The following is a 13,114-nucleotide window of genomic DNA, read 5'->3' as shown; positions in this document are numbered from 1 at the left end:
TGAATATCCAGTAATGATGCCATCAGAAAAATGCAACTTTCGATGACCAATATTTTGCTTATCTAAAAAAAAAAAGAAATGAAAAATTACTACTATCCCTCGAAAAACATTGCCAATCTCATTGATTATGTCGGTCAAAGCACAAATCCACATCACGTTGGAGTTGGCTTTGGATATGACAGATGTTAGGTGAAATGGAACAAGCCGAATGGTATAATGGTTCTATGAATATCGCAAGTTTCACATGTTTTTAGTAAACAATGATATTATTATAGGCATCAAATATTTGGGTCGTGAGAAGCAGTCCAAGCCTCATTTATCTCCCAAGCAATGAACAATACATAAGAGTCTCGAAAAGTCTATTCTTTGGCATAAAATGAAGAGATAAATAATTTGTATCATATACCTTTCATGAGATTTCAATTGAGTTGTAATTTATAAACTATATAACAATCATGACCTATACTAGCGAAAAACTGCAATTGGCGGAAGTTAATGTTTTTGACACTTCTGTGTCTTGTGTACAAACCTATGGCGGAATTGTGAGTTTATTATTTTCATTTGCAAGCCAATAGGAAAAGCTACGGTCACAAAGATTCGTACGAACGATTCGTTCGTACGAATGTCACTGTTCGTACGAATTTTGGAGTTCGTAGAGATTCGTAGATGGGACACGGATTCTCACGGCCTTCTTACGAATTTCGTACGAACGCTGTATAATTCGCAAGAACAACTTAGGACCTTTTAGAGAAACGAAATGATTTTCAGTTGTACAATGGCCCTAGAATTCGTACGTTTTTCGTAAGAATGGTTTGAGTTATTCTTTCGTCAGACTTGCGGCCATCTTACGATTTCTTGTTGTCGTAATATGGTGGTACGTGCAACTCACGGCACTCTCAAGTCATTCGTAAGAAGGGTTTACTGGTTTTTTTTGTATATTTTGTCTGGTTTTTAAAAAGACGCTGCCGTGTCCTGTCGAAAATTCTGTAATAGTTGAAAGCTTTTATACTTCAGGATGCCAGTAGTGCCAAAGAGACTACAACTGCAGTTGCATCTTTATACAAGTAGAGGAGGAGGAGGTTGTTGCTCCAACTCTTCCCTCTCGCTCCTTCCTCCTCATCTCCCTCCTTTCTGTTCTTCCCCTTCCCCCTTTTCCCTTTGATTGCCTTCCCTTCTGGTCACATTTTTAACAGATATACTTTCTGGTCGAACACCTAGAAAAGAGTGAGGATTCTAACTTCGCGCGTTTGGCTTTATACCCCCCAAAACTCGACAGTTGCACAAATTGTGTACCTACGCCTTACGAGCCCCTTACGGACGCCTTACAAACTCGAAGAGTTGTTCGTAAGAACGCCGTACGGAATCTCTGTTCGAAAGGCAGTCTTACGAAAGACGTAAGAGCCCTCTATGATCGACTTAAAAGGCGTTCTTACTATCATCGTAAGAATTTAAGTTTTCTAGAATTGTCTCTCGACCCTACAAAATCTTGCGTAGTTCTTTAGATGTTCGTACAACGTTTGTACGGCCGCCTTACGAAGAGGAGGTTTCGTAAGAAGTTAAAAAAAATCTTGGACAAGACCGGCGACCAGGCTACGAACTTACGAACGGTCTACGAACGGTCTACGAACGCTAGTTTTGTACAGCCTTCTTAAGAAGATCTTACGAAATTGTGTAAAAATCGTTAATACGGTGTTCGTAGCAGTTCGTAAAGGCATTTGTGACCGAGCCTAAAGATAAGAGACATGATATGTAATATTTCGCTTCATCTATCCTGAGTCAGTATGGTTGAGATCGACTTTTTATCCCCCCCCCAAAAAAAAGAAATCTTTAAAACAATTGCAACAATTTTTAAAACGTTTCTCTACACCTGAAAATGCAGGTTTTCCGTATTGTTTAGCAGACCATTAGAGTCAGTGCGGTCACACGCGCTACCAAAATAAAACTAAAAATGACCACGTTTTGATGGTATAACTACGATATTTGACACAAATGACATGGTGCATGGATCACGAAATAGTTTTCGTCCCTTCTTCCCATGCAGTTTATAAAAGAGGAAATTCATATGGAAGAATTTTCTACTCCGTCTCTCTTTGCCCTTTTGTTATACGGAAAGACTGCAACATAATAATTACGATGATGGTAATAATAAGGCTCTAAGGAGACACATCAGTGATATTATATTCATCGTTTAGTTGTGTAATATTCTCCACGCCCGGGGTCATTGCAATGTAATGTAGCCATCGCAATCTGTCATTGTGATACACTTATCTTGTATTTTTATCTACCTGTAATCAAAACAATATTGTACAATCCAGGCAAACCTATTACCAATGCCTTAGTCTTTGCCATTACTTACTTACTTCAAATTTTCGAGTCGGTCAGGGATATGCACAGGCTTCGAACGGATTATGTCTCCAGAATGTTCTCACTTATAACCACAATTGATATTGATAGTAGCGTTACACACAAGGCAAATATAGAAATACACATAGCTTAAAGTTATTCATACATACCAAAAAGTAATATTGACCGCACTGGACCAACGCCTATCCGAAGTCATATTTGGAAATTGCCGACGTCCGCCATTTTGTGTAGACGCAGCCACAAATTACACACTCTTCAAATAACTCCATAACAAGCTCCCGAAAATGTGATAAGAACAGCTCGCAGAAACATTCGTGCCTGCCACTTTATTCCAAAGCACTCCAAAATGTATACCAGCCAACGAGAAGACTTACCAATATATATCGATGATATTTCAGAAGAGTTTGAACAAATACATGGTACCGCTGTTTTTATTCAGAAGTATGAAAAACTTGGTACCAGGACATGGTTGGAACTGTCATATGCCAGTAAATGTGGCTGTGCAGAAACACATGAGGGTCTAATGTAGACCATACTTCTCTGGCATTGTTTTAAGTGCTGAAAATATGGCGGGTACAATATACTGCAATATTGTGAATTATGTTGCCAGCATAATATGAAAATTCAGAAATCATATATCTTATACCAATGGCCGATCCCCTGCGTACCAGTACCTTGTGATACTTGTTATTAGTATATCACATTGATACCAGCTAGAATAATTTAAAAGCGACTGGAATTGAGCATTCAGACAGGATCCCTTGGATATAATGAAATGAAGTGAACAAGATATATTGGTTCTAGAAAAGATACTCACCTTGCTCCACAACAGGAAATGAACACGAATTCCAAAACTGCAAAAATACAAATCAATCGATATTAGTACGAAGTTTTGGCGGGATTGTTGGTTCTGATGCCCCGCGGATTCCAATAAAACGATATTTTTTTAGCAAAGTCTTGCTCTTGATGACTGATTAAATTCCACTGGGCTACAATGGATCACATGGAAGTAGAAGCGTTGTCAGAACCCGTTAGCATCGAATAGAATCATTCGCTACTTGACATCACGTTCTCTCCCCGTTTTCTCGTTTACCTTTTACTATCTTCTATCTTTCTCTCTCTGCTCTCGTGTATACCGTATGCAAATTGTGCATGCAAATTTACCCCGGTGAAAAAAAAAAGGTGAAGAGTTTGTAAGTTGATCTGGCTATACGTGATACCGTACTACCTGCATTTTGCTCATCCGAGCAGTGACGCCAATTCATATAGTACAGTGATACTCTTAAAACTTTATCACTCGTAATCGGGGTATATATTCCCTTTCTATTTACACTCTCTATCTCTATCCCCTTCTTTCCTTCATTTTCTACCTATCATGGCTGTTGTTGTTTTTATACTTTCATGTTTACTTGATCTTATTCATAGCATTTCACTGTATTTTGCGGTAAACTGAAAAAAAATTATATTACATAAAAGTCAAAGAGATGAGCTATACCGTCCAGAATGAAATAAGACAAATATAAAGCAACAACTCGTATCCCCGTCTGTTTTTTGTTTCATATTTCTGTTCCATCCACTCTCTCCATCTCTGTCCAACTCGTCTTCTTTTTCTCTATCTATCTATCTTTCTATTTGTTTCATTTTTCATCTCATTTATATAATTCTATTGTGTGTACAGTATAACTGAAAAGTATTGTACATAAGAGTGTATTTTAACAAGAGTAACTGATATCATCCACAATGATAATAAATCTAATAAAACACTGTGTGTCTCCCTTTTGTTTTCCGTTGCATTTTGTTGGCCTAAAGTTTGATACAGCATCCTATGATATTTACAGAAAATTGCAAAGATGTGATGCACAAATGTATAGTCTTCCTGAAAACACTGAAACAAAAAAAAAAAGCATCACCTCTTCTGTTGCTATGACTGTGTGAGTTGATGTATACATGCATGTAGACGCATTATAGACACCATATACCTTATACTCATATGAATGTTCGGCCTCAGTGCAATTAAATTTGAACTTTCCTGGTGCATGTAATCTAACAATGCATTCGGGATATGCACTATTGACAGACCTATATTATGGTCTTTTACACGATGCACAAACTGGGGAATTGTTCTGTTCTATACTCTAGTGCCCAGGTACATATAGTATACAAAGTATATTCAATTTTATCAATGTATTTCGTTGATCATGTTGATCGTGGTGTTTTGGCTTATGCGTTTGTTGTGCGTTAAAAAATATTAGTATAGAGACCATTGTGCCCTTGAACCATTTACTGTGTCATGATCATAATGGAGATTCTAGAGCGGTTTATCCTTCACCTTGTGTCAAAACTGTGTCTCTAATGATGGACAGGACCTGGTGTCATCAACGTATTCGAAGTCATCGTCGACATCGCCCTCGTCATCGGAAGCCTCCTTGGTATACTATTCATCATCATTATCTTGCAGTTTTAGTGGTAGAAGTGGCTGTACAAGCTGCAGTGATGATAACAATTTTGAAAGTAAAAGAAGGAAGAAACGGGCAACTAATGATAATGGTATTTGTATAAAAAGTATATAGAAATGATTGTATTGAATGTAATGTTAGCGGTAACAATAGCTTTTGTAGAATGGTATTAGTGCAATGCAGCAGTGTATCTTAGTGCAATAAAATGTAGTAGTATAATATAGTTGTAGTAGTGTAGTTGTTGTTGTTATTGTTGTTGTTTTATAAGTAATAGTATGAGTTAATGCAACAACATAAGTTGTATAAAAATGAATGTATTAGTGTCTTTATAGATTAATCTTTCCCCTAAACTCTTGTAAATCAAACATATATATAACTCTTTCTAAAGCTCATTTTTTTACAAGTTGTATTTATACTACGCGTTATTTTTGCCCAAACTGTGCAGTGTATATAAGTTCATGGCTGAGGTATCATTGAATCCAAGGTTTACCAATGAATCGTGACAACATGACAACAAATTTGTTTCACTCGTTACCATTTACACCATTGATCCAAGCACTAGGCCATTTCATTGCATTCCATTCATTTCGCTTCATTTAATTTCCAACACCAGTTGAACACACAACATTTTGAATACACATAATAACACAACAATGCAATGAAAAACAAACTATGAACAGTGATGCAATTTTGTGAATTTGAAGACAAATACTGAAAAAAAAATGTTGGAATGGAGGGGATTGCTAAAAAGCAGGGCGTGAAGTCTGTAGCCCCCTTATTAAAAAAAAAAATCTAGTTAAAAAACTGACAAAACAAGGCAAATATATATATATATATATATATATATATATATATATATATAATATATATAATAAGGTATAGACGAAGTACCCACATACAGATACATAAACTAACACGAGACAGCTCTCTTGTAATTTAGGAAAGAGGAAAGGTAAGTGGCCGCGTGGGATGAACAACAGAAAGAGACTATCTACACAGTAGACAGAGAAAAGGGTGAAGGAAAAGAAGATTGTGGGTAAAAATCAATGGACGTGAGGCATGAGATATAAGGTCCCCAAAATAAAGGAGTATAAAGAGGAGTTGAAGTAAACGATAAGCGATTGTGGTAAGAATGAGACTTCAGTTGAAATTAAGCCTTACAAAGATATAAATCATTCTGAAATGTTAAAAAAAATCTTTAATTTAAAGGCAAAGGTATTCAAACTTAAAGATTCTTTTATATTACTATCAAGAGAATTCCAAAATATTGAACCAGAAATAGAGAACACAGATTTGGCAAAAATAGTGCTAATTAAAGACAAGTGAAATCCACTGGATTACCGGGTTTGTAGGATATAAATGGACAGCTCCGTTTTTGACGAATACAAAGTTAAAAAAAAATACAGAAGAGAGAGAATTATTGCTACTTTTGTACAGAAATGGATTGCACACGAGCTGATACTGTATTGTATAATGACGAGTAGACGTGCGAGTCCGTCGCGTGTGTTTGGGTCTTTTGTTGAGTGACATTTACTGTATATCTACAGAGGAGATACGCCAGACCGTATGGTATCACAATCAACGCCGGAGAAATGCCACTTACGCGGTTCCCGGTTACATATACATGCAAATGAGACTCGGAGGCTGTTTTTCTTTTTTCATCTATTCAATTCCCCTTATCTTATACTCTCTCTCTCTCTCTCTCTCTCTCTCTGTCGACCCCCCCCCCCCTCATCATTCGATAAAAGATGAGGGTATGAAATTATAACATGGATAATCACAATGCGTTCTTTGCTCCCAGTATGATATGCACACATAGCCATTTGCAGCGTATAGAAAGCATATGGGCAGTAATAATTTATTTGCTCCCGCCAAATCATCACCCTAAAGTTATATGGGTTCATATACTTGGGAAAAAAAGAAGAAGAAATATATGAAATGCGGCAAAATACAGAATGGAAAAAGAAACCCAAAAGTATACGCGATCATAATACAAAAAAAGCAAGTTTACCGACTTTTCGGCTTTCTTTTCCACTTTACAAAGTATTTTTGGGTACGCAAAAGAATGAATACATTTCTGGTTCTTATTGTTCAAAACAGTTCAAAGAGTTATGTTGTCGTTAGATCACCATTACCAAGTGCCATAATGTGACTTACCTTGAAAGTTCAGCAATACAGACTGGTTTTAAAAACTGCTTTTTTACTTCGACCTGTTTTTTAGTACTTGATTTGAAATTCCTTATTGATACCTATATATCTTTTTATAACAGCTGGTATTAGAATGTAAGATTATGAAAAAGTACTTAGTATTGTTCTTTGGAAGGGATGGTATATAGTATTGGTGGAGATGAGGATTCGGCTTTTAACTTTTTGCAAGATACCAAGAAACCACTCATGAAATAATACAGAGCATACCATTCTAAGAGGAATTCTAAGTTTGTTATATGAAAATCGGTTTAAGAATGGCTGAGACATCCAAAACAAAGTAGAAGAAAGCAATCCTAATAAAAGGTGGGTCCAACCTTTTATTACGATTGCTCTGTTTTGGATATCTCAGCCATTTCAAAACCAATTTTCAACAAATAAACGTTGAATCCCTCTATAGAGTTACATGCTCTTTCATAGTTCATAGGAGGTTTCTCATTATCTCACCAAAAATGTTAGAAACTTGAAGTTAGGTCTCAACCAAAAACTGTACGATCCTTTTAAATAACTATAATATAAGCTAAAGTTAAGATACAAATGGATAATGATATGAGAATTAAATTTATATCATTCTTCGGTTCGATGCATCATATCCAAATGTAATGACCTCCATTTTGTTAACCAAACGCAGATTTTGATATTTTCAATATACTTATCATTCACATATTAAAATGTGAATAAACGCCATATTGCAGAATTTATATTAATCATTTTTATCAGCATCGTTTCACAGTTTACCTTCCTTTGCTACAATGTTTCTCTTTGCAATGAACTTGAAAACTAATAGAATGCAGTCAAAAGGGCAAAATTTACTATAAAGCTATAGTTGTGCATGCATACATGCGTCTTATTGGTGCCATGCGTTTGTAAATATGGATGAAAACATCATAATAGAAATTATTTAATTCAGTGCCAGAATCAACTTTTAATTTCCTTAAGATTTCCTTTCAGTATTATGTTTGTGCATTAAGATATTTGAGTGATACCTTTCTAATTATGTTTGGTACAGTAAGTATACATTGTTTCCGGTTTCTAAATTGACTGGGTTTGTGTGACCTTATAATAGTTTCTTCTCTCATTTTTTTTTTTTTTTTTTTTTTTGGGGGGGGGGAACTTTTGTTTCTGTAAATGTTGAAGCCATGAAGCGGTGAAATAATGACGTCGGCAACAACTCATGTCACCAACAAAGGGCATTTAATCAAATTCTTCTTTTAAGTTTTGGTTGTTTTCAAAATGAGACCACTCCATGACTCAGTGTGTTTGTTTTCATGGGAATTATTATTATGCATGAATAATACAGCATGGTGCTAGAATAAAAACAAAGCATTCTCCAAAAGAAACAACATCAGGCTGGTTGGTATTCCGGAAGCTCCTCAAGGCGAACGCGAAGATCCTGTCACCAAAGTCGAGTAGATCCTCCATTCCAAGTTCAAGGTGAAGACGAAAGTGGAGAGAGCCCATCGTGACGGGAAAAAGTTGAAGGTCGTCCCAGGCATGTTCTACTGAAGCTTCTCTCGTATAGAGAAAAGGTCGACATTATGCGCCGTGCCCGCGAGACCCTGAAGGATGAAAGGTACTACATCACAGATGATCTTTCCCCAACGGACCTGGAGGAAAAAAAGAAGTGGACCAAACAAGTTCAGGATCTGTACAACAAAGGAACAAAACTGAAGTTTTATTCGGGTATATGGCGACAGGCTGGACCACTGTGGCATCCCCTTCAACTTTGAGTAAAGGACGACCTATAAAGATAAGTGCTAAATTGATGCTGCATTTATGTTTCGTATGAATCTGATAAGAAATTACGGATAATGATCAATAATAATTTGTGGGGGGTTTTTTTGTAACAAATTAGGGGAAACGCTTATAATTTTGGCATATGTGGCAGTTTATTTTTTAGTTCTTGAATCAAACTTACGCTGTGTCACCAGTCACGAAATCACCACAATCAAGAAAGTTATGCAAATGCCTCTCCAGTTGATATTAATGAGGTATAATGATATTTGAGAAACTCATTTTAAGGTTTGATTATATTTGATATGTCCCATGTAAAACAAAACAAGAAGATTAATTTATGAGACCTGCAACGCTGCAATCTCAATTGTCCGATGCGACCACTATTCACGAGATTACTTTGTAAACAACTTATATTCTGTATGACTTGCTCTACTCGTTCCTTCTCTTCTTGTCTACTTTCAGTAATTCTTAAGCAAATGTTCACGATCATGTCATGGTCCATGTGTTGTTTTTTGTTTTAAATATGGATGAAATGAATTTATGTACACATAAAAATGTCCCATGTCGGTATTATCTACCTGACGAGTTCAATTCAGAATTTTCTGGTAATGAACATTTTTTTTCAGCAAATTACACGTTAATGCTCGCAGTCTTCAAAGAAATATGAAAATATGCAATTATTGTTGTCTGCGATAGATATGAAGTTTTCAGTTATTGGTGTTACAGAAACATGGCTTAACAACAAATCTCTCCCTTTATATAACATTGATGGATATTCTGTTGTCCGTTCTGATAGAATATGCGAACGAGGGGCGGAGTTACCCTGTTCTTATCACACTCGTTATCGTTTAAAGGAAGACTTGATTTGACAAATAAAGGAAATGAATCTGATTGCATATGTGTTGAAATCAATATGTATGATAGAAGAAATATAATACTTTGTGTTGTATACAGGCCCCCTCATACAGATAGCAATTTATTTTTGGAAAATTTGGATGTTTTATCAGACCTGATCAATCAAGAAAACAAAGGTGTATACTTGATGGGCGATTTCAATATTGATCTTTTGAACCAAGAAAATAATGTTAAGAATAAGTTTTGCAATATTTTGCAAGCAAATTTCTGTAATATCACTATTGATAAGCCCTCGAGAATTACGGTTAACTCATCAACATTGATTGATAACATTTTTACTAATATTGATACTGATTATTTGAAATCTGATCTTTTGTACAGTGATATATCTGACCATTTACCTATATTTTTCATTTGTGACGACACACAATATTCCCACGTCAAGCAAACAGAAATTAAGAAGAAGCGCAAATTCACATCAGAAAATATATAATTACTCAACGACGATTTAATCACGGAAACATGGGATGATGTATTACTTTGCGCAGACCCAAATATTGCTTAATATGATGCGTTCTGGAATATATTTTTTCTTATTTTAACAAACATATCCCCACAATTGAAAGGAAAAATAATAGAAAAAATAAAAATCCACGGATAGCAAAAGGAATTTCCGATCAATAAAGAAAAGAAATATGTTATATATATATATATAGTTTACGGTATCCTAATAATGACAATGTTAATCGATATAAATTATATAGAAATAAATTGACACAAATTATAAGGCTTTCTCGTAGGATGTTTTATACAGAAGCCTTTCAAAATGCTACTGGAAATATGTCAGCCACTTGGAAAGTTATTATTGATGTTATTGGTAAGCAAAAGAATGTGTCAATATTTCAAATTATGCGTGACGGACAAACACTCTGTATTCCTAGGGATGTAGCGTGTTGTTTTAATGAGTATTTTGTTAATATAGGTCCTAGTCAAGCTTCAAAAATAGATCCCACACAAACTGATTTCTCGCAGTATTTAGGTGCGTCAAATGATAATTAATTATTTTTTTAAACCAACAGATTATAGTGAGATTTTGACATTGTGCACTCGTTAAAATCAAGATATGCAATTGGTCATGGTGAAATGAGCACGTATCTTTTAAAACAGATTGTTGGTAGTATAATGACACCTTTAGTACATATTAATTTTGTAACTTGTCACTCTCAACTGGTATATTTCCGAATGCATGTAAAATTGCAAAAGTTATTCCAATATATAAAAAATATGACTCCTCTCTTGTATCAAATTACCGTCCTATCTCTATTCTTCCTAGTATTTCTAAGATAATAGAAAGGATTGTGTATAACAGACTGTATGAATTTTTATACAATATGATATACTTAACCAAGACCAGTATGGTTTCAGAAAATGTCATTCTACAGATATGGCACTAGCCCAATTATACGATAGAGTGTCGACTGCCTTAGCTGAACAAAAACATGTCATTGGTGTTTTCATGGACCTAAGCAAGGCATTCGACACTCTTCACCACACTATCCTCATACGTAAATTGCAGTGCTATGGAGTTCGTGGCATTCCACTTGAATGGTTTAAAGATTATTTGTCGAATAGAAAGCAATATGTGTACTATGAATCTGTTAACTCTGAAGTATTACCTATACAATGTGGAGTTCCACAAGGATCCATATTGGGACCACTATTATTTCTAGTGTATGTAAATGATATTTCAAACTCATCTAAGTCATTGCAATATATCATGTTTGCCGATGACACCAATGTATTCTGTCCCAATTCTGATTTTCATTCGCTCCTAAGAACTCTCATATACTGAATTACCGAAATTATCTATGTGGTTTAAGAGTAATAGATTATCACTCAATCTGAAAAAGACAAATTTTATGTATTTTTATAAGAAGCATAAAAATGAAATGCAACATTTAAATATCATGGTGGATGGTATATTATTGGAACAAAAAGAAAGTATCAAATTAAAAACACTTAAGGTGAATGACATTAATTTTTTGCAAAACTCACTTTTTATGTTTCGCTTACATGATGGTCAGTTACCATCTTCTTTTTTCTCACTATTTCAATTAAACAAGGACATATATTCTTATCCCATCCCACAAGACAATCTGATAAGTTTCATTTATATAATCCCAAAACAGTGATGGCTCTGAAATCGGTCAGACACACCGGACCCGATGTTTGGAATTCTCTTCCTTCTGAAATTCGAAGTTTAAAGTCTATGTACTCTTTTAGGAAAGCTGTAAAAACAATGTTGTTTTCTGTATATCAGTAATTCCATTGTCATTATCAATGTATTATACACAAAATTCTTTCGCAGAAATATCGACGCATTTAATTTATTACGTGATTATGTAACCGACCATGACCTGTACCAACTGTTCACCTGTACCTCGGTGAGAAAATATTTTGTCATGCTTTGCTAATCAGTGATACAGGTGAACTTACTTTGTATAAACTTTTAGTGAAAGCAGACAGACCTCTCCTTTCCCTTTCTCCTTTCAACTATCCTATCTCTATGCAAGTCATCCCTCCTTCCTATTCTCCTTTCGATGTATACTATAATATTATGTATGTACGGGGGCTGCACGCAAATCAAGCCACGCTTATGCTGTAGCCCCACTGTATTATTCATTGTTGTATGTTTGTTGTACATTTTACATTGTGCAAAGGCAATGGGGGAAAAATATTATGTGAACAACTTATATTCATGTTTGTCCTATGTTTGTACATGAATGTGCATGTACAATGATGATACAGAAACCAATAAATCAAATCAAATCAAATCAAAAATCTTGTTTAAATATTTTGAGAAGAAAAGGTTGGTAATCGTTATTTCAATCTAAATACATTACTTGATATCGCATTAAGTACACACACACACGCACGCACACACACACACACACACACATTTTCAAACAGTGTAAGTCATATCAAGCAATCCATTGAACTGCGGGAGAGGATTTCGTACCTGTCCTCGGGACCGTTTCATGAAACTTTTTGTCAGTGATTTACACTGACAACTGTTAAAAGCTACTGAAATCCTTGCATCTGATTGGCTGATAGCAAATTTGTCAGTGAAAACCTCCGACGAACTCGTTGATGAAACACCCCCCTGATTTATCGGTTCTTTCCGTCTCTTCTTTCGTAAGGTAGTTCAATACGAATGACAAACATTTCATAGCCTCATGCAGCTTTCATTTTTTTTTTATATATTCCAGGAGAGGTTATACAAGTACAAGGAATACGTGAAATGAGGTTGATGTTACTAACTTGCATAGGGTTTGCACTATGTGATTTGAGTTAACGATTCGTTGATACAGTTTATCTATCATCCGTCGTAAAATCAACTTCAATTCAATTAAATTTAAATAAATTTATTAGAAATTTTCTGCATTGAATATAACACAAATGAAATACAGTCATTTCTTTTTATTTTCAAGATAATA

This window comes from Diadema antillarum, unplaced genomic scaffold, assembly GCF_040938485.1.
Source record: "Diadema antillarum isolate AM-2024a unplaced genomic scaffold, OU_Dant_1.0 seq00001097_RagTag, whole genome shotgun sequence".
NCBI classification, from domain to species: Eukaryota; Metazoa; Echinodermata; class Echinoidea; order Diadematoida; family Diadematidae; genus Diadema; species Diadema antillarum.
This window is presented reverse-complemented; position numbering follows the sequence as displayed.